The 21980-nt window shown below is 45.1% G+C and overlaps 1 pseudogene; it reads right to left on the reverse strand.

Annotated features, from left to right (window-relative positions):
• Positions 1 to 7550: 7550 nt before the first annotated feature.
• On the reverse strand, positions 7551 to 7667 carry LOC145413037 (5S ribosomal RNA; annotated as a pseudogene).
• Positions 7668 to 21980: the final 14313 nt, after the last annotated feature.

The following is a 21980-nucleotide window of genomic DNA, read 5'->3' on the forward strand; positions in this document are numbered from 1 at the left end:
CACATTCAGTTCCTAAGTGCCTTGAAATTTTCCCTGGTAATGGTGCAGTAACAATCTATTAATTGATACTGCTTCTGATTTACAGAAGAGTGCAAGAGTGTGTGAGGTGGTAGAGTCCGTCTTCATTTCTTATCTGTGATGGTTAAACTGTGAAATTGAGCTGCTTGAAAATAACGGCAAATACATTTGCTTGGTGGAAACTTCTTCAGAATAACAAGTCCTAAATAAAGAAGAAAAATATATGTGCAGGCCATGCCTGAACAGCAAAAGTCTCCCGACGCCAATCTCTGCAGTAGCCATCCTATTCTTACATTTGAAGGTATGTATACTATACCAGTTTATACTAGTAACACTTTTTTTTTTCTCTGCTAATAAATGAGTAGTTATCATGTTTGGAATAACAGAGATCTATTACTGGTACAGTACATGTAATGCTGCATTCACATTATCTTATATTATATACAGGAAAACCCATTAGCCACAGTTGTTTGATCTTCAAATGTGCATGTGCCAAATATCCTAGCAGAAATTTTTAGGTTTAAGATCAATATTCACCATCCATTACCAAATATGCACACTGTGAGGTGTCATGTCGTAAAGTTGCAGCTAAAATTGTCATGAAATTAGCTCGGCTAACTTCATTTGATCGCACCCCGTTGTGTGCATAAATGATAATGGGTGGCCCAAAATGAATGCTACCCATAAAAGTGTGTGATTTGTACAACGGATAAGATATTTGCTTTATTTTTGCATTCATGTTAAGCTGAGTCTATAACAAAACAGTCCTGAAAGTTTGGGTTCTGGAGTTCAAATGGTCTGTTTTTATAATCTTTCCAAAATGTGTTTCAAATGACCACCTAGGCATTGCAGGTACTCTTGAATGTGAAAGTGTCAATTAAGTGGACACATTCCTCTCTTGGGATAGCTCTGCTGTTTGCTTTGATTTCTGTTTTCAGGTCTCTGATTATCTGGGGGTGTTTTCATAAACGTGAACTTTTAAATAACCACACATACAGAAATCTGGGGGATTCAGGTTGGGTGATCCAAGGGTCACACCTACTGATCAGTTGATCCCCGAATCATTTATTTATTATTATTTTATTTTTTATGTGACCGACTCTGGGCATAGGCTTCACAGCCTGCTTTCAGGGCCCAGTAGTCCTCCTATGTACTGCAAACCTCTACATGTCACCAGTTCGGCGCTAACACCCACCATCCATACTGAATACATGCTAGGCCTTCTCGTACAGGACTGGTGTATTGGTATTAGCAGGGGTATTTTTACATGTCAACGGGACTTCTGGTAGATCAGTAAAGTCTGATATTTATGAAATCAAATCCTTAAACTGTTCCCTGCCCCAACAGGATTTGAACCCGGGTCCGTTAGGACCGCAGACCAACTCTCTACCGATTGAGCCACCACCTCCCCTTGCCGCAGCCACTTCAATGTTTGGTTTGAAGTGTGTGGGGTGGTCCCATCCTGCTGGAACCATTGTTCCCCACAAGTGATGCTCCTACACCTTCTTAGCGTTATGGGAGTTGCATTCATTTTGGGTCACCCTGTATAAAGTGAAGCCTGAATATGCCTGGAGGCTTATGTTCACGATGGACGGACTTTTTTTTTTTTTCACTTAGGTGTTTTTAGAATTGGTTTTGTGCAAACTGTATTTTATAAAGCAAGTCTAAAAAGATGAAGATAATATATTTATGAGAAGATGGACAAGTAAATTGAAGAAACATCATATTCTATTCCTTTACATCCCTTAACCCATCGTGTCCGACATATATTCCCACCAACCCTTTTCCCAGCCGGTCATTTATGAGAAAATCGTCTATTTTTAAACATTCATATCTCAGCTAATAACTAACCCAAGATAAGAAACTGTCATAATATTCACACACACACACTCAGGGATTCAATCTAGGCGGACGTGTGACACCAGCGCTCGGTACCAAATCATCACGGCCAGTGGCATTACCTAAATAGTATCTTTGTATCAGTCAAGCTCAGTACCAGGTTAGACTAAATGATTGTTCATTATTAAAAGGAAAAAAATAAAAAGTTTAAACAAGACTTGTACAAACAGGAAATAGAACCAAGACGAAAGAATACTCTGAGTCATCTCTGAGGTTTGTTTAGACTACAACAACACGGAGTTTGTAAGTACATGCTTTGCACTTTAAGTATTGCAAAATGGATACATACTTCAGTAAAACAAATTTGGAAAAGAAAAGGGATAAAGGTAAAAAGCAAAATGATGATTTCTACCAAGAACTGGTTGAAGCAGAGACCCACAATAAACTGGTTGAACGTGTAAACAAACTAGAAATGGCTTTCAAAAATGAAATTGATGAAATAAAGAAGCAGATGCACTTGCAAAAGGAAGAAATAGAAAAACTAGGAAGGGAGGCCAATAAGAAAGACACAACCATCAGTGAACTAACAGTGGAATTGAATACACTTAGGAAGAAAATGAGTGAAATGGCAAGTCAGTCAATCACGAGAGTGTTATGGAAGAGTTCAAAAATGACACAGAGACAATTAGGCAAGTTAGCAGTATTATTGACCAGAGCAGTGATATTGAGGAGAAGATAACACAAGTGAATGAAGCTGTGCAAAGCTACAAAAATGATGTAGAAACCATGTATGCTGAAATGGTGAAAGTAAAGAAAGACTTAGAAACAAGGGTGGAGGAAAAAAGCATTAAAAAGGAGGTGAAAAGAATAATCCAAAACAATCCAAAGTTAGTCAGAGATTCAGTAGAGATAAACAAATCAATAGTAATCACTGGTATAGAAGAGGAAGAAGTTAAAAACAAGATCACAAGAGACAAAAAGGAGATGGCAAATGTAATGAGCTTACTGAAAGAAGTATCAGAGGAAATCTGTAGTAAAGACATAGAGGAACACAAAAGGTTAGGGGAATACGAGAAAAGCAAGACAAGACCTCTAAAGTTGACTTTCCAGAGTGTAAACACTGTGGAAGAGTTACTAAAAAATGCAAAGAATCTTAAGGAAAAAGAGGAGTTCAAAAATGTATGGATAAAAAGATGCCTAACACAAGAGGAACTGGAATTACTGAAAGAGAAAAGGGAGGAAGCAAAAACAAAGAATGAGGGAAGATCAGAAGAGGAGAAGAAGAATTTTTTTTACAAAGTAATAGGATTGCAGGTACGAAAGTGGTACACAAACAGGATGGAAGAAAAAGGAGGAAGGTAGTAGAACCATGTCATGACAAGTATATAAACAAGATGATAAAGTTGATGTACTCAAATGTGGATGGAATGGTATCTAAATTACTAGAGATGAATGATTATGTCAGAGAAAATGAACCACAAATAATATGCCTAACTGAAACAAAATTAATACCTTGGATATCATATGACATACTAAACTTAGAGGAATACAATATATGGAGAAGAGACAGATATTTACAAAAAGGAGGAGGAATTATAATATTAACTAAGAAAAATCTAAAAGTCAAGGAAATAAAACTATATATACCATCACAAGTAGAACTGATTGCAGTAGAGATCGACACATCTGAAGGTAAAGTAATTGTAGCCAATTTGTACATGCCACCCAGATCAAACACATGGGAAAGAGACGAATATGAGGACCTGGCAGAGAGTACAGTTCAGAGTGTAAGATCATTGCTACATAAAATGGAAGAGAAATCGGAAAGAATTATACTAATTGGGGACTTCAGTACAAATATAAATTGGAATACTCTAGATATAAATAGCCAAGAAAGCTGTTGGGACCAAAAGCTCTTGGATCTCGTACAAGAGTTTTTCTTAACGCAACATGTGAGGGAAACCACCAGAAAAAGAGGACTTGATGTACCTTCAGTGCTAGATCTAATATTTACAAGGCAAGAAAATGATATTGACAGTTTAATATATCACCCTCCACTCGGCAAAAGGGATCATGCAGTACTAAATTATAACTTCAGGATAGCATATGACATAGTAAACAGCAATGATAGTTACAAAAAGAGCCTAAACTATAAAATGGGAAATTATCAAGACCTAAAGAAGTAGTTCTTAGAAGTTGATTGGGAAAATGAACTTAGAGGACAAGATTTAAATGCTGTATATAAAAATTTTTGTGAATTTTATGAAATAGGAGTCCAGAAGTACATCCCACAGCACAAAGAAGCAGATAAGAAAATACAGAAATGGTTCAATACAGAATGTAAAAAATCAAAAGAAAGAAGAGATTTGTTGTGGAATAGATACAGAAGACACAATAGTGAAAGAGCGTATAATAATTACAAACAGGCAAGAAACGACTATACAAGAATAAGGAGGGAAGCCCAAAAACAGTTTGAGGAGGATATAATAAATAAAAGTAGTGATCAACCAAAGCTGTTTTACAGCTATATCAGAAGCAAAACTAAAGTAAAAGATATAATACAATCCATTACGGACGAGGGAATCACTTTGACACAAGAGAAAGATATTTGTGAAGCACTAAATAAGAATTTCCAATTAGTTTTTATAGAAGAAAAAAATTTTGAGAGGGACTATGTGGAACACGAATGTCCACACATTCTACCAGATATACAAATAGCAGAAAAAGTAATACAGGAGGAGTTAAGTAGATTAGACAGAGGAAAAGCAAGTGGTCCTGATGAAATTTCATGTTGGGTATTACGAGAATGTGCAAAGAAGTTAAGTAAACCATTATTTTTAATTTTCAAGAAATCCTTGATTCAAGATAAACTACCTGATATTTGGAAAAAAGCAAATATTGTCCCCTTATTCAAGAAAGGAAATAGACAAAATCCACTCAACTACCGACCAGTATCAATGACCAGTGTTGTAAGCAAGGTATCAGAAAAACTTATAAGAAAAGCTTGGGTAAATCATCTAGAAGAACACAGTATGATAACAGAAAGACAGTTTGGTTTCAGAAAAGGAAAATCATGTGTTACTAATCTGTTGAGCTACTATGACAGAGTAACAAACACAATACAGGAAAGGGAAGGATGGGTGGACAGTATCTATTTAGATTTCAAGAAAGCTTTTGACACAGTACCACACCAAAGACTCTAATGGAAACTGTACCATCAAGGAGGAATTCGTGGCAAGACATAAGGAAATTCAGTTTCCAAAACAGAGCAATTGATCAATGGAATGCACTACCGAATGAAATAGTGTGTGCCAAAACAATTCACAAATTTAAGGATATGTACGATAATTATGGTTTAAGACACGGGACAGTACGAGCATGACTCATTCCTGTAAAGATACAATTAGGTAAGAACAATTAGGTAAGGTAAGAACACACACACACACACACACACACACACACACACACACACACACACACACACATGGAAACTGTACCATCAAGGAGGAATTCGAGGCAAACTGTTTTGTTGGATGCAAGATTTTCTCATAAAAAGAGAAATGAGAACAGTACTAAGGGGAAACTACTCATCATAGAAAGAAGTGACTAGTGGAGTACCACAGGGTTCAGTGCTGGCACCAAACATGTTTTTTGTGGATATAAATGATATAAATAGTAACACTGGAAGTGAAAGCTATCTAAATATGTTTGCAGATGATGCAAAAATACAAAGGAGAATTACTAACACAGACTCTTGTAAGGAGCTACAAGAAGAATTAAATAAACTTCATGAATGGAGCAATACATGGCAAATGGAATTCAATGTGGACAAGTGTCATGTAATCAAGTTTGATAAAAGTGGAAAAAGACCTGATTGGGATTATACATTAGGAAATAAAACCCTACACACATCAGAAAGAGAGAAGGACCTAGGTGTGATTATCAATAACAGACTATCTCCGGCTGACCACCTCAGCGAGAAGGTACGGAACATGTATACACTGCTTGCCAATATGAGAATAGCATTCACATACATATATGAAGACATGATAAGAAGGATAATAACATCATTCATCAGACCAACCCTGGAGTATGCATCAGTAGTCTGGAGTCCTCATCTCAAAAAACACATAGACAAGATTGAAAAAGTTCAAAGGGCCGCTACAAGATGGATACCAAGCTTAAGGGATCTAAGCTATGAAGAAAGACTAAATAAACTGAATCTACCAACACCACAGGAGAGAAGGAAAAGAGGTGACATGATAATGCTATGTAAATGCATATCAGGGAAGGAGAAAATAGACATAAATGATTACTTAACATATGGGGAAGCATCAGCAAGAGGACACTGCAAAAAACTGCATAAGAAGAGAGGTGATAAAGACGTAAGGAAATTCAGTTTCCCAAACAGAGCAATTGATCAATGGAATGCACTACCGAATGAAATAGTGTGTGCCAAAACAATTCACAAATTTAAGGATATGTACGATAAATATGGTTTAAGACACGGGACAGTACGAGCTTGACTCCTTCCTGTAAAGATACAATTAGGTAAGAACAATTAGGTAAGAACACACACACACACACACACACACACACACACACACACACACACACACACACACACACAGATGTATTTTTGGCTTACACTGTCGCTCGGTTCTAGCTTCGCAGTGCCACTAGAAGTCTGGGTATTACAACAACTACTACAAACACTACTACTACTACTACTACTACTACTACTGCTACTATTGCTACTGCTACTACTACAACTACCACTACAACAACTACTATTAATACTACAATTACCACTAATACAACAACAACTACTACTACAACTACTACTACTACTACCAGTACTACTACAACCACTATTACTACTATTACTACTACTACTACTACTACTACATGAAACTTAAAAAAAATATTGTGAAGTAACTAGTTATTCACGTACTGTCCATAATCGAATTTTTTTTCTCTCTAACAGAATTTTTTTCATGTGGTTTGTACTTTTTCATCATAATAGATATACACACACGAAATTTTTCAGTAAAAGATACGGCAGTGATTTCATCATGAAACAAACTATCGTCTTCCATTATTGTCATTAATAGACACAGCGATGGTGCAAGGCTTGCCTCACCTTTCCTCCTCCATCCCTCCTCCCTTTCTCCACTCCACCATATTTTCCACTATAACAGAATTTCTTCCTGTGATTTGTACTTTTTCATCATAACAAACAAACACACAGGAAAACTTTCAATAAAAAATAAGGCACTGATTTTATCGTGAAACAAACTCTCTGCTTCCACTATTCATGTAAATACAGTAGACACAACGGTGGTGTGAGATGCCGCACCGCACTTCCTCCTCCCTCCCTTCTCCTCCTCCTCCTCCCATTTTCCACTCCTTACCTCATCTTCCATCTCATCCGTGCCAATATCCCCCTCTCCAGGATCATGAATACCCTCTGAATCATTCCCATGATCAGGAATAGCAGATGAACGTACAGGGGGAAACAGTGGGCGCACAGTGGAGGACTCACTTGATCCATCCTCCTCATTCATTCATTTTCATTCATTGCCAGACCCCATGTATCCCAAACGGGGTGACCAAGGGCTTAGAGTTAATTGTTTTACAGGGAAGGTCACTAATCCTCCACCAACCCCACTTGACACGTAGGGAGAACGTTATGCCAACAGCATCTGGTGTTCCCAGGCGGTCACCCATCCAAGTACTAACCAGACCCAACGTTGCTTACCTTCGCTGATCGGACGGGAAGCGGTGTACTCACTTGATAAGCTGATGTACTCATCCTCCTCATGCGATTCATCAATATTGACACTCAACATGGCGGTCGCTTTCCTCAGAGGAAGAGTCACTTTCTCTACTCACAATTGGCGATAATGTCACCTCGAGTCCCCTTCCTATTGCACAATCACCAAGGCCTTTTCTTTTCTGGCCTTTGGAATTCAGTGGCGTTGAAATCATTGATTGCGGGTCACTCAGCCAAGGATCCGGACACAGGGAAAACTTTTTGCGTAGGTCTATCCAGTACTGAGGTATGCAGGTAACTTGGATGCATGCAGGAGAGTTGCCAGTGGCTACGTGAGGTGAAAATAACCTGCGGAATATTCTAACTATGCTGCAAAACACAAGATCATGTATGCATGTTGCCCAGATGTCCCTGGGTCATTATGTATGCATATCACCCGGACATGATAGGTTAAGTAATGTTTATAATTTAATCAAATTTAAATGGTCAGTACCTTAGTTAATATTTATGTACTTAGAGGAAAGACTTTCGTACTTAGTATTTAATTATGATCTGACAAAGGGATTGTCATCCAATGAGGACAAACACAGGGACGATATGGCCAAAGCAGCCTTTTATATTTATATGTTATAAATTCAAACTTTTTAAAATGGTTCTTTTTTCACTCGTTTATGCTTTCCGAGAGTAAGGCCAGAATTTTAGTCCTCAGCTAATTATCATACTGCATAACAGTACATCCATCTATCCATCCATCATCCTATCCTATGTTGTCCCATAAGGAACGTAGGAGATAATAGTACAGGATCTGAAAATAATTCTCAAAGCTTTCTAAAAATCTCCATAATATGGCGAGATCCCCTGCTATTCCCCATTAACACTAAGTGGAGTAAATACCTCTAGAACCGGGGTGGGGACCTTTTCTCATATTAATCCGCCGTGCCCCGGCAGATTTTCCACCACTGACCCCCCCCCAATCCCGGCAGATTTTTTTTTTTTTTTTTTTTTTGGCTCAAACCTCTGTTTTTGGTGAGAAACAATGGAAAATCACCAAGAAAGTGGTCACCGGGATCTATAAGTGGCCTACACAGGTATACCTTACATACACCTGGTCCTGTGTTCTATGGAGGTGCTCTGCAGCTGTCATGTTTTCTATGGTAGGGTTTAGTATGGGAAACCATTCACAATATGTAGATATTTATTTATTACAAACAAAAAACATGTAGTACAAGAGTATATTGGCTTTATACAAAAATACAGGTGAAATAAGGATTGTTCCATTGAGCGAACCTAGCGATATCGTCCCAATTAGTCAGTGATGATTCGCAAACTTTGTTGTTTCAGCATACATTTCATTTTTTTAACTTGCATAATACTTTTCCAATAACATTATACCAGTTTCCACTTTACACAATTGTTATCACATATTTACAGCCCTTACGATTGTATTTAGCGTAATGTTAGTGTATACACAATGAACGCACTCACTATGTTGTGTCAACATACATTTCATTTTTTCAACTAACATAATACTTTTCCACTAACATTATACCCGTTTCCACACTATATAGTTGTTATCACATATTTACAGGGCTTAACAATTATATTTAGCTTAATGTTAGTGCATATTTACATAGTGAGTGCACTAGCTATGCCTGTTGTTTCAACTTACATTCTGTTTTTCCACTTACATTGTACATTTTCACTAACATTACACCCGTTTCCATTTTATAAAACTGTTATCACATATTTAAAGGCCTTACTATTATAGTGAGCATCAGATTATTGCATATTTCCATAGTCAGCGAACTCACTATGACTACTGTTTCAATTTACATTTTATTTTTCCACTTATATTATACTTTTCCACTTACACTAAACCGGTTTTCACCTACTATTACTGTTATCACTTACATACCTTACTATTATAGTGAGCGTCAGATTATTGCATATTTACAGCACTTAAAGCGTCATATCGCAAGCACACACAGTATTAGTAATGCACTAACTTGTGGTATACTTTGAAGCAAGGCTCAAAGTACAAGCCAATGTTGCAGTCCACACACTCGTACCTCGTGTCTTTTCTTTGAGTGGTTTCTCTCACTCGGAAACTACTACAGATGCAACACCACCGCTGGGGTCTAGGGCGGTTCGGTTCAGGAGGTATGGTGCTGGGGAAGTGGAATGCGGTGAAGCGTAGGGGAGTCTGTGTGACAGTGGCGGGGCAGTGGAGATGGTGTGGCCTGTCCTCTCCATATTTCGCGATGATCTCGCGGGACAGCTCCCTCACAAACCACTCGAAGGTCTCTGAGGTTCCCGTTGTCATGGCGAGGCGGTAGTGGCAGTTCTGGACCGTGATATCAAGCAAGTGGAAGAAGAGCTTTTTGTACCACTTCATCGTGGTCGTGGCACACTCCACACTGGAAATCATGGAGTCAGACTGATCCAATTGCCTCATATTGGTATTGTAGTCCAGTACTGACTCAGGATTCCAGATGTGGTGCCTCCTCTCACAGGGGTAATCAACCGAGTCTGTGCGGTGCATGAGGGGGTGGTGTACCATCGATAGGAGGGAAACTTCCCTGTTGTGGTTCCACAGGGTGGCGAGGATGTTATATGCCTTGAAGAAAACCACCTCATTCTTGTTAAGTTTCCTCCCAACCTTGACCATATGCTAAAGGTTTCTCTTTATTGTACCACAGACACTGGTGGCATGCAGGTGTAGGTACCATGCAAGAAGGGGGGCACGTGATCACGATGAAGGTACTCCTCTATCATTGTCTTTACCACGGCCCCTGAGAGTTCAATTCTTCGATCATCTATTATGTCTGTCTGTGCACTGGTGTACAAGACTAAGTTTGCACATAACCAGTCTTACAGTCACACATAACAAAGATCTTGAACCCAAAATGGTGTCTCTTGTGGGTATGTATTGGCGAAAAGAAATATCGCCTCTCCACAATACGAGACTCTCATCTACAACAAGGTTTCGATAAGGATACAAGGATGAGCAGAACTTTTCCCACAAGTGATCAAATACCAGCCTTATTCTCCTCATTCTATCAGTGTTATTAGCATTAGCATGATGGTCTGCATAATGAATGTGGAGGCTGCTCAGAATTTACTGAAATCGATTCCGGCCCATTAGTTTCCCAAAGAAAGGTGTGCTGGTTATAGGGTCCGCAGACCAGTATGCTGGAATTTGTCTTTTCCGTACAATACCCATGAAAAGAACCAGGGCTAGAAAGATAAATATCTCACTTATGGTAACTGGGTAATGACACTGAAGGGAGTGCCTTCTTCTCCTACCTTCACGTTCGCTTTCACAGGGCTGGCTGCTTGCAAAGGTGTTAGTCTGTTCCACAATCCACTCCACAAACTCCTCCCCAAAGAACAGGTGGAAGAAATCCACCCTGGTGGAGCCAGCATGGATTCCTGGAGCCGTGCAGCCAGACCGCCACTCCTCAGTGAAAGGGTAAATGATGGGAGTGAAATTACTTCCATCTTCCCAGTGCCATGAAACACTACCATCTCCAGCCTCGTCCCCATCGTCGCCTTCATCGGGGTGGGGAGGAAAGGGTGGTGGGGGAGGTTGGGGAGGTGGAGAGTGACGTCCTTCCCTACTCACTCTCTCCTTCCCTCTCCCTTTTCCTTTCCACTTTCCCTTCCCTTTCCTTCCTTTCCCCACATCATGGGGCTGTGGGAAGGAAGTGCGGGAATATTGGGGGGCAAAAGACATGCTAGGAAGTGGCTCCTCCTCACCTCCCCACTGCCTCACACCAAGTGCTCGCGCTGCCTCCCTCACACCACGACTTTCACTTTCACCGCTCACTCCTGCCACACCAATTTCACATTCACCACTTACTACTGCCACACCACTCCTGCCTTCCCCATACAAAGCACTTGGCCCATACCTGGTTCTCCTCCTTGTCACCCCTTCAGCTCCCCACGGCGAAATTCTTTCTCTCCCAAGCCATGAGTAAGCACCACGTCCCATGGCTCAGTCCTCATCCTCATCCTTGTCCTCGTCCTCCCTTTCGTCTCGGTGCTGGAGAGAGGTGTGTGCACATGGTTGGGGTGCAGGCTGGCCTTCTCTAGCCTCACGATACGTCACGTATCGCCACTTCCTTGGAGATGATTCTTCCTAATCACTGCTGCTTGTTTCGTCCTCAGGAAGCATGTAATCCTTGTCCACCACATCGTCATTAAGTGGGAAATCGCTTTCGCCTGTGAAGGTGTCCAGGGTGGCTTGAATTTCAGTGTCAGAAAGACCTTGGCACACCATGTCTGTTCAGGGTCACTGCTAACAGGTGAGTGACCAAGACAAGAGAGCACGCGAGTCACACAGGGTCAGGGAGTGTCCCTGCCTGGTGGTGGGTTGTGGAAGGTGTCCCATGCCTATGTACCAAAAATAACGTGTGAGACTTGAAAAATGTGCAAATGACGGACCTTGCAATTGCAAAACATATGGGTACGTCGTCGGGTGTCAGTATGACAAAACGTGGTGACGTATCCATAAACCTTGGGTTAAGGGCCATTAGGATATTTTTAACATCATTCGCGGGCCATACAAAATTATCAACTTAAAATCAACTGTAGCCAAGTACATTTTATATATATATATATATATATATATATATATATATATATATACACACAGTAATCCCTCTAATATTCGAACGCCCAATATCCGAACATCCCCACTAACAGGACATAATCGTCCCGGGATCCAACATTTCCAAAATGGTCCGAGAACCGCAAAAATTTTGAAAAAAAAAAAAAAATCCCGTCTGTAATTTGAACTTGCCGCTTTGTTGTGGCGCATCATTCCTCCGACGTCCGATAGAGCACTGCTGCATCCTCCCCACTTTCTGCCTGTCTCTCGCCGCAAGTACACGCTCGTCGTCATGGCTGCCCATGTGCTCGCTTTTGTGGTGGTGCCTTACCTGCTGCAGGCACACCTGCTGCTCTTGGGCCTCCTATTAGTGTGTGTGATGATGGCCCCGCCGCCTGAGAAGAGGAAGAGAGTGGTGTTGACTCTGGAGAAGAAACGGGAGATATTGGAGAAAGTAGATGCGGGGTGGTCTTCTTCCCGCATCCTCCGCGAGTTCAACCTAGCCTGATCTACTTTGTTCAATATCAAGAGATCCCAAGACAAACTCATGCAGTACACGGCTGACTTCTCGTCGAGAAGCAAACGCAGCATGGAGAGGAAGGTGATGCTTACTCCCAAGTTTGCTGAAATCGACCACTCCACGTTGATTTGGTATCGACAGCAACGTGCTGCTGATGTGATGGTATGTGGAACAGAGCTGAAGGCTGCTGCTGAGAAGTTCGCCAGGCTTCACGACGCCCTAGACTTCAAGGCATCCAAGGGTCGGCTCTTCGCGTCCAAGTTACGGCATGGCCTTACCAACCGTAAAGCTCATGGCGAAGCTTTGGACGTTAACGAGGATGGAGTTGACGAGTTTCGGCACAAGGTGAAGGGCTTGATCGACAGGGAGGGCCTCACTCTCGGTCAAGGGTACAATGCTGATGAAACTGATTTATTCTATCGCTCTTTGCCAACAAACACTCTAGCCGAGGAGATGGAGAAGTGTGTACCTGGCCGCAAGCTCTTTGAGTAGAGTACCTATATACCGGGAAAGTAGCGACATAGGGGGTACCGGACGCTCAGCTGATGGCCGCCATTTTCCTGCCAAATTCGCGCGCCGCCTGACTGAGAGTCACGTGCAGGCATTCCGTTTTTTTGTTGCTGAGAGTGGGCGTGATGCCGGGCTGTTCTGCCAATGGGTGTGCCAATCGACCGGAGAAAGGCTTTAAAGTGTTCACATTTCCATCTGATCCAGAAATAAGGAAATTATGGAGGAATAAAGTCAATCGTCTGGGGTGGGAACCAACTTCTAAATCAGTCTCATGTGAGGTGTGGTATGCTTAATGAATGTTATGTACTTTGCTGGGAGTTTGTTCCTCTCTGCTGTAGAAATAAATGAATTGTCGGTGTAAGAGGGAACCACTAAAGTAGATAAGAGTATCAGGACGGGTTAATAATTGAGAATGAATTTGCGTAAGAAGTGATGATTCACAAATTCACGGTTTTTACATACTATGTTGATATTAGTTGTTTATGGTTATTTATGCATATCTTGCATATGTTTATTATACTTCCTTCATATGAGTGCATTGTGGTACTTGTGTATTATGCCTACATGGAAAAAAAGTATTACTCACCAAATATTAGTGCCCTCTTCATACCAAGGTAGCCTACCTTTGTACTATCCTACTTTTATGCTATCGTAGGCTACTGCTCATATGTGTATGACTTTTACCTTTCGTGTGTTTATTATCACACGTCTTGTGTTTTTACGCATATTCTTACGTGCATTATCCGTACAGAATCATTTGATGTGTATTCTAATTGTACTCTTATTACTTCGTGTGTTGTGACAATACGTGGAACGTGCATCGTGTTTTTTTTTTTTTTCGTGTGCTAATGTATACGTGTACTACGTGCATTTTATGTATATTATGTTGACGTGTAACTACGTGATTCTTCAGTCAACCGTCTATGAATGTTACAAGTTTCTAAAGGGGTCCAGTATAACATACAGTATACCAAAGAGTACCTATATAGGTAATCTAGTTTACCTCTAATGTTACCATTGGTTACTTAGAAGCTGTAACACTTAACAGTTCACGTGAGTCTGAAGTCAGCATAATAAGCTTCACAGATAAAGGTCAGCAGGACTTGTCAGTGACAGAGAGTGATTTTATGTACAACTTTATAGGCTACTGTGTTCACACTGTAAAAAACACGGAGACCACCTGTGACGAGTGCCTGGGAGATGTAATGTCATCACCCCATCAGACAGCTCATAAAGCAACAGACCTCACTTTACTCAAGGAATACAAAAAAGGAGGTCTTATTGCTGCCAGATAAAGTATATGAGATGCTGCATAAAGTAGAGCTGATGTTCAGGAAAGGTCAGTGTGATTTGACAGGAAAGGATAACATTAAGAAAACCCCGATGAATGAAGTCAGAATGAAGTCATACCTTCCGTTGTTAGAATTTATCCCAAGGGATTGTGGCAGAAAGGTCGAAAAAAAGAAGAAAATGTATGATGACTTTAAACTGTAGGAAGATGTTCCCAAGCCAGTGCAACTAAAAGAAGTTAGGCTGAAGTTACATTTTCTGTAATAAAGTACACTTTGGAAAATGTGGCTTTTTGGTCCTGTCTGTCACGGATGGCTTCTAGGTTCGCTGCAGGCTAAATAATTTCTGAGATAACCCATTTCTAGTGTTTAATTTGGTGCTCTTGAACAGTATTCAACAATCTGGTTCGAGATAAGCTGCTTAAAAATTTTCCAAAAACTTTCCAACAACCTGTGTAAGTAGTTGGCCTTTCACAACACTCCCAGGTGGAAAACTGTAAAGTAGTCAAGGTCCAGGCTGAGACTACTGCACTGCTTGTTATGCTAGGTGTTTAAGGGGCGGCATCCCATCCCTAGAACGCCTAGAGTGCCGCTGGGTTCTCTTTCCAGACCGGAGCTTAGACAAGCAAGAGAGGGCCAGGGCATAAAAACACAGGGCAACAACATTACACGTATATTAACAAATTCAACTGATGTGGAACAGGTAGACAATCTTACACAATTTCATAGACAAAAATCAATACGTAGGCTGGCAGTAATGGGTCTAGTATTGTGCAGGATACTGTATGCACAGGTGTCTAAGTCTGGTTCAGGAGGGCAAAGGCACTATAACACTGTTCATGGTGGTGAGGCACTGTCGTAAGGTGATCACTGCTCTGACACTGTGTTTATTGGCTGAATATTGGAGAGGGTGTTACTGACTTGCACAAAGAAGGGGAATAGTTACAGGTGTTGTTACGATGGGACAAGGATAATATCGCTGTTAGTAATATTCATTGCCTACACTTCTGTATTCTAGGGTCTTACTCGGCCCCACTGTACACTGGAATTCACTAGGGTGCCTGTTCTTCTTTATTCCCTTGTCTCGGTCTTTTCTGGCCCCACTGTATTCACTGTAAACTCACTTTTGTACTCTGAGTGCCAATGTCACTGTTCACTATAAATTCAGTCATTTCATGCACACTTAGTTTCACTGGGGGAAGGGAAGGTCCAGGGCTCACAACTCTCAGTCCAGGGTGGGCAGAGGCCCTGTAGGAGTCTCCTCGTCCTGCAGCAGCGGGAACACTCTCAGGGGCATCATCTCTCTGCTGGGGCCCGTGCTGTGTTGGCAAAAGGCCTCCTGCTGTCGGGGCGGGGGACTGGGGTCTGCCCCTTTGGACTGGGGCCGAACAGGTGTTGGAGGTGCTCACTCAAGCACCTGGTGAAGGATGTGCATCGCCTTCATTGGGATGAGGAGTGGGCCCACCTGGGGGTCTGGGGGACATCCTCGGAGGGGCGCCAGCTGTGGTCTTCTGCTGGGGGTGCTGCCGTCAGGGCTGAACTGCGGTGTCGCTCTCGGCCGGAGTCCATCAGGTAGGCGTCCTCTTCCTCCGAATGGAGGGAGAACAATCCCAGGGACAGTACAGGGCCGCTCCAATATCCTCCAAGAAGTGGTCCTCCTCCTGGAGATTGCCTTGGTCTGGGTGGACAGGCAGGTAACCTAAGCTCCTGCCAGAGGGCAGGACTGAGCACAGCTCAGCATTTCATTGCGAAGTCACAGGGGGTGAGAGACTTTGGCAACTCTCCCTCGTGTGGCCACAGGCTGTCGCTAGGTTCCCTAGGGCAACAGACGGAGGGCGGCTACAGGCTGTCGCTAGGTTCCCTTGGGCAACAGACGGAGGGCGGCTACAGGCTGTCGCTAGGTTTCCTTGGGCAACAGACGGAGGGCGGCTACAGGCTGTCCCTTCACTGTCGGCGCAAATACAGGCCATCGCTGGGGCCCGACTCCCTAATGGGCACTCAGGTGAAGTGTGGCTATTGGCCTTTGCCTGCCTGCCAGTGCAGCTACTGACCGTCACCGACGTCCTGCAAGGAGGGCGCAGTGCAGGAGAGGAGTGGCTACAGGCTGTCTCCTCCCTACGGGCATGGCTACTGGCCGTTGCCGGTGGCATACCCTTCGAGGGAACTAAAGAAGGAGAGGGGATGTACCGGTCTCTCCCCAGCGCGGCTACAGGCCATTTCTGGTTTCTGTAGGGGGTGTGAGCAGCACTAGGCAGAGCAACTATAGGCCGTCTCCTAATTAGTGGTACGGCTACAGGCCATTACCTTTTTTGAGAGTGGCTACAGGTTGTATCTGGTTCCCGGCTACAGGCTGTGGCCCTTTCTTTTTGTGAGTGGCTACAGGCCATCTCTGGTGCCCGGCTACAGGCTGTGGCCCTTTCTTTTTGTGAACAGCTACAGGCCATCTCTTTCATAACTGAGCGGCTACAGGCCATCTCAGGTGCCTGGGTACAGGGCGTGGCTGGGGTGCTGCCCTGAACTGTTAGGCCAGTTCCACCCTGATCCTGTCGGTGATCAGCTCGCCCAGAAGGTAGTGCAGTTTAACTGAGGTGGTGGTGGTGGGCAAGTTCTGGGTAATAGAGGCACGCAACATGAGTGATCTTATGGCCTTTTTTCCCCTGGCACAATCCACGCACCGTCCAGCCCTCCGTGTCCTCCTCCTGGGGGTGTGGTGGCATCTTGTGTTGTCACCGCCAGCATTTTACCACCGTCGTCAGGGAAACAGGCACAACCCCGTGACTGCAGGTGGTAGGTCCTGGTGGTGCTGGTAGTGAGGGCCGGTGTTAGATGCTGCAGGAGGGTAGTCCAGTTGGAGGTGGTTTGATTTTCATTGAGTTGTGGATCGAATGTCAGGAAAAGTGTTGAGAGCTCATGGGCTGTGAGGAGGAGTTGTAGGAAATGGTGAGGGCCTCAGACATGGTGCTTCCTGCCGAGGGTGGGTGCCCAGGTGGCGCAGCGTATTCTCATGTTGGGAGGTGTTGAGTTGTGCAGAGGATCGAGCTGAATGCTGGACACCGAGGCTATGGTGGTGGTTTTATGCCAGGGTAATGCGCCGTCAGCTTCCCTCGGGGTCAGGGATGAGGCGATTTGGGTTTGAGGTAGCATGAGTGTGATAGTGGTCACGTTGGGGGTGTGAAGGGAGGGGGTGGGTGGTGGCTGGATGTAGAGGTGAGGCTGGGGGTGTGAGAGTGGTAGTGTATCTTGCGGGAGGGTGTGAGAGGCGGCCGAAGCGGTTGATGGTGGGTTTGAGGGTGCGGTGTTTGGGTGCACTGGGGCAGGTGCTGTGGTGTGGGAGGGAGTGGGTAAAGGTGAAGGTGTCCAAGGGGGTGTCTTGTGGGTGGAGTGGGATGTGGAAAGGGAGGTGGCACTGGTGGTGGAGGGGGCTGGTTTATGGGCGTGAGTGGGCATCGGGTTTCTGGGTAGTGGCTGGGCGGCAGGTAAGGAGACTCTGGGTGTGGGCGGGGCGGGTAGTGGTGGTGGTGGTGGGGTGGAGGATGGGCCGGGAATTTGTGGCGCAGGTGAGTCTAGCTGTGACATGTGAGGTTGCATGAAAGATGGCGGGGTTGGTGCAGGTGAGTCTAGCTGTGAGGTGCTATGCGGCGTGTTGGACAGCGTGGTCGGGGGAGAGGGGGTGGGGGAGGTGGGGAGAGAGAGTGAGGGTGAGATGTAGCAGTTGTAGGAGTCAGAGGGGGGAGCAGGACAGGGGGCAGGAGGTGGGGGAGGGCGGGGGAGTTGTGGGACAGAGGCTGGGGCAGTAGTGGGGTGGAAGGGGTTCACATGGCAGTTTCTCAGAGTGCGGGGTGTGTTGTTGTAGTCTATCATGACGTGATATGGGTTAGGGACGTGGGTGATGGTGTATGGGCCCATGAAACAGGGAGACAGTTTATGTGGTACTGGGAGCTCGGCTATCATCACGGTATTGCCTGGTTTGTTGGGGCTGGGGGCGGCATCTTGCCAGAGGTCCAGGCCATTTTGTAGGTGGTGGAATCACCTCTTGAGGTGGTGGAGAGGATCAGATGTGGGTGGTGTGGCGGGCAGCTGTAGATGTTGTCGTAGGGGTTGGAGAAGAGGTGCTTCCCTGAATACCCACTCGTGGAGTGAGATACCATCCTCCCGTGGTCAGTTTATTTCCCACTGCACAATTTTTACATGGGCTGGCCAGTCCTCGTTTTTAGTTTCCTCGATCCGTGTGCAGATTTGGTTCATGACGGATCAGTGGCTGCATTCACAAATGGCGTTTCCCTGAGGCCAGTAAGGGGAGGAATGGGAAATGCAATATCCAAATAAATATGAGAGTTCCTGCCAGTTGTTACTGGTGAATTCCAGGGTGTTGTCAGAATGCAGGGCTTGGAGAATCCCAAAAAAGGGGAAGATGTGTTGAACCAGGACTTCGGCTACAGCCACGGCAAGATGTTCCTTGGCGGGACAGGCAATGATGAATTTTGAATATGCATCTATGAAGGTGATGATGTAGCGGTACCTGGACCTGGGTGGCAAGGGTCTTATGACATCCACCGAGAGGAGTTGCCAGGGTTTATGGGCGGTGAGTTGTCCTGTTGGGCCGGCCGTGCGGGTGGTATCTTTGCCTAGTGCACAAGCTCGGCAAGATTGGATGATTTTCTTGGCCAGGTTGGAGGGGTTCGGGGTCCAATATGTGTCGTTAAATATTTGGAGTTGCTTCTTTGTGCCCAGGTAAATGCCATTGTTAGAGTGGAGGTGTTTCATGGCATCGAAGGCATTGTCGGGATCGAGGATGATGTGCCCCGATGGGGTGAAGAGGTGATCGCCCTGGCGGTAGAGTTTGCTGAATAGGTGGGAGGGGATCCAAGAGGGCCTGTAATTGTCCTGCCACTGCTGTAGGAGCTCCGTGCTGTGTTGAATGGCGTGGATGGGGAGCCAGGATAGGGCATCAGCGTTGGTGTGGGGTTTGCTGGGGCAGTAGGATATTTCAAAGTTGAATTCTTCTAGAATCTCTCGCCACCGGATGAGCTGTGCATTGTGAGTGTCTGACTGCTGGGATCATTTGAGTGATTGTTGGTCCATGATGTTCGTTACGTTTGTCCCCGAAAGATAGGCCCAGAACTGTTCTAGGGCTCAGATAATAGTGATTGTTGGTCCATGATGTTCGTTACGTTTGTCCCCGAAAGATAGGCCCAGAACTGTTCTAGGGCTTAGATAATAACCAAGAACTCCCTCTTCGTTGCAGTGTAATTTCGTTCGGCCTGGTTCAGAGTGCAGCTGGCACAGGCGATGATATGTTCTCGTCCCTCCTGGACTTGGGCGAGGACAGCACCAATCGCTACTAGGGAAACATCGGTATACAATCAGAAGGGCAGGGAGTAGTCCAGACAGGCAACAATGGGCGCTGTTAGGAGTTTGGTCTTCCGTTCTTGGAAGGCAGCTCGTCATTCCTACATCCAGGTAAAAGGTTCTTCCTTCTGGGTCAGGTCGTGGAGGGGCTGGGCGATGTTGGCAAACCCTTTGACTAAGTGTCAGTAGTAGGAGGAGAGGCCCAGGAAGGCTCGGACCTTGTGGATGTCTCATGGTAGGGGAATACTCGCAATGGGATGGAGTTTGTCTGGGTTGGGAGATATTCCATCTTAGGAGATTTCGTGCCCCAGGATGCAGTTTTAGCGGCCAGGACGCACTTAGAGGGCCAGAGCTTGAGGCCGGCCTGGCAGATTCAGTGGAATACTTTCCTGAGGCACTGGAGGTGGTCGGCCCAAGCCTTACTAAAAACAATCACGTTGTCCAGGTATGCCAGACAGATTTCCAAGGTGAGGCCGCTAAGAACAGGCTCCATTAGTCGAGAGAAAGTGGCGGAGGTGTTGCAAAGCCCGAAGGGCAGGACGTTAAATTTGTAATGCTTCCCATTGCTGGTGGAGAAGGCGGTTTTTCCTCTGTCCTCTGGATGTATGGGGACATGCCAATACCCCAACTGAAGATCGAGGGTGGAGAACCAAGAGGCATCGTATAGGGAGTTGAGGGAGTCGTCGATCCTGGGGAGGGGAGTGGCATCCTTGATAGTTACGTCGCTGAGGCGGCGGTAGTCCACGCAGAAATGCATGGTGCCATCTTTCTTCTTCACGAAGATGATAGGGGAGGACCAGGGGCTGGTGAAGGGGGACACAACACCGGCATTCAGGATGTCCTGGACTTGCCGGTCTTCTGGAGCTCGTTGTTTCGGGTTCTTCCGCCAGAAGGGCTGGAAGATTGGTGGTCCTGTGGTGTGTATTTCATGCATCAGGTAGGTGGTTTGGGCCGATATCAGAGGGGCCTGACACGAAGAGGTCCTGAAAGTTCAGGAGGAGATGGCATAGTGTGTCCAATTGGTGAGGGGAATGGTGGTCAGGGGTGGGGGGTAGGGGGGCAGGGCAAGAAAGGGGTGGTGGTGCATGACTCAACTTCTTCCATTTCTCCCACTATGAGCCCCTTAAGTTGTGTGAGTGGGGTCATGGTGATGTTTGTGATCTGAACTGCTGTGATGTGTGGGGGGAGGAGGGTGGGGGGCAGGAGGCAGGCCAAAAGTGGTCCAGGCGGCAGGTCAGGGGGGAATAGGATGGATATTCTGGTTGCCCCGTTTAGGGGGAGCCATGTTTCATGATGAGGGGGAATCATTACAGTGGTGGTGGTGGTGGCGGGGAGGGATGGGTGGAGGGTTAGTGAGGGGGAGGGTCGGTGGGGGGGAGAATGGTGAAGGGGGAGGGGGGAACAGGGTTGGGGGAGGGGTGTGCAAGTGCACACCGCCCTGGGGGGATCGGGGAGGGGGAGTTGAGGGTTTCCGGAACTGGAGCTGCCGCTTGTGCCAAGTGATGGTGGCTTGTAATTTTTGCAGCAGGTCCAGTCCCAGGTATCCATCATAGTTACGACAGGAGGAGTTGAAAACTATGAACTTGTGTTGCATTGATGCTTGCTGGTGGGTGTCAGTCCATAGGGCCTGGGTTTCCCCACGGATGGGTAGGGGGCCATCCCCCGTGTCTATGAGATGGGTTAACTTGGGGAAAAGCAGGCCAAAAGCCGACTTATGATGGGAGTAGTAATGACTCTACAGGCATGAACTGGCTGCTCCTGTGTCGACCAGAAGCCTCACCTTTACCCCGTTCAGCTTCATCTTGTCATAGAATAGGGGGCGGTATCTGAAAGGGGTGGCTCCCACCGCTGTGGGGAGGTGCGGGGGCAGTCCTAAAAATCCAGCTGCTGTTGGGGCTCCTCTTCCTCTGGCTCCATCTCTCCAGGATCGGTCTCTCCCATGGGTGTGGGTTCGTCCTCAGGGCCCTCGTTTTCTAAAGAGAAGACCTTGTGTCACCCAGGGGTGGGGAGTTTGCACCTGGTGGCTTTTAATTGTTCATGGATGTCGTGCAGGGGACATCGGTGACT

This window comes from Coenobita brevimanus, chromosome 94 (assembly GCF_032717465.1).
Source record: "Coenobita brevimanus isolate Jiangsu-jjx chromosome 94, ASM3271746v2, whole genome shotgun sequence".
Classification (NCBI taxonomy): domain Eukaryota; kingdom Metazoa; phylum Arthropoda; class Malacostraca; order Decapoda; family Coenobitidae; genus Coenobita; species Coenobita brevimanus.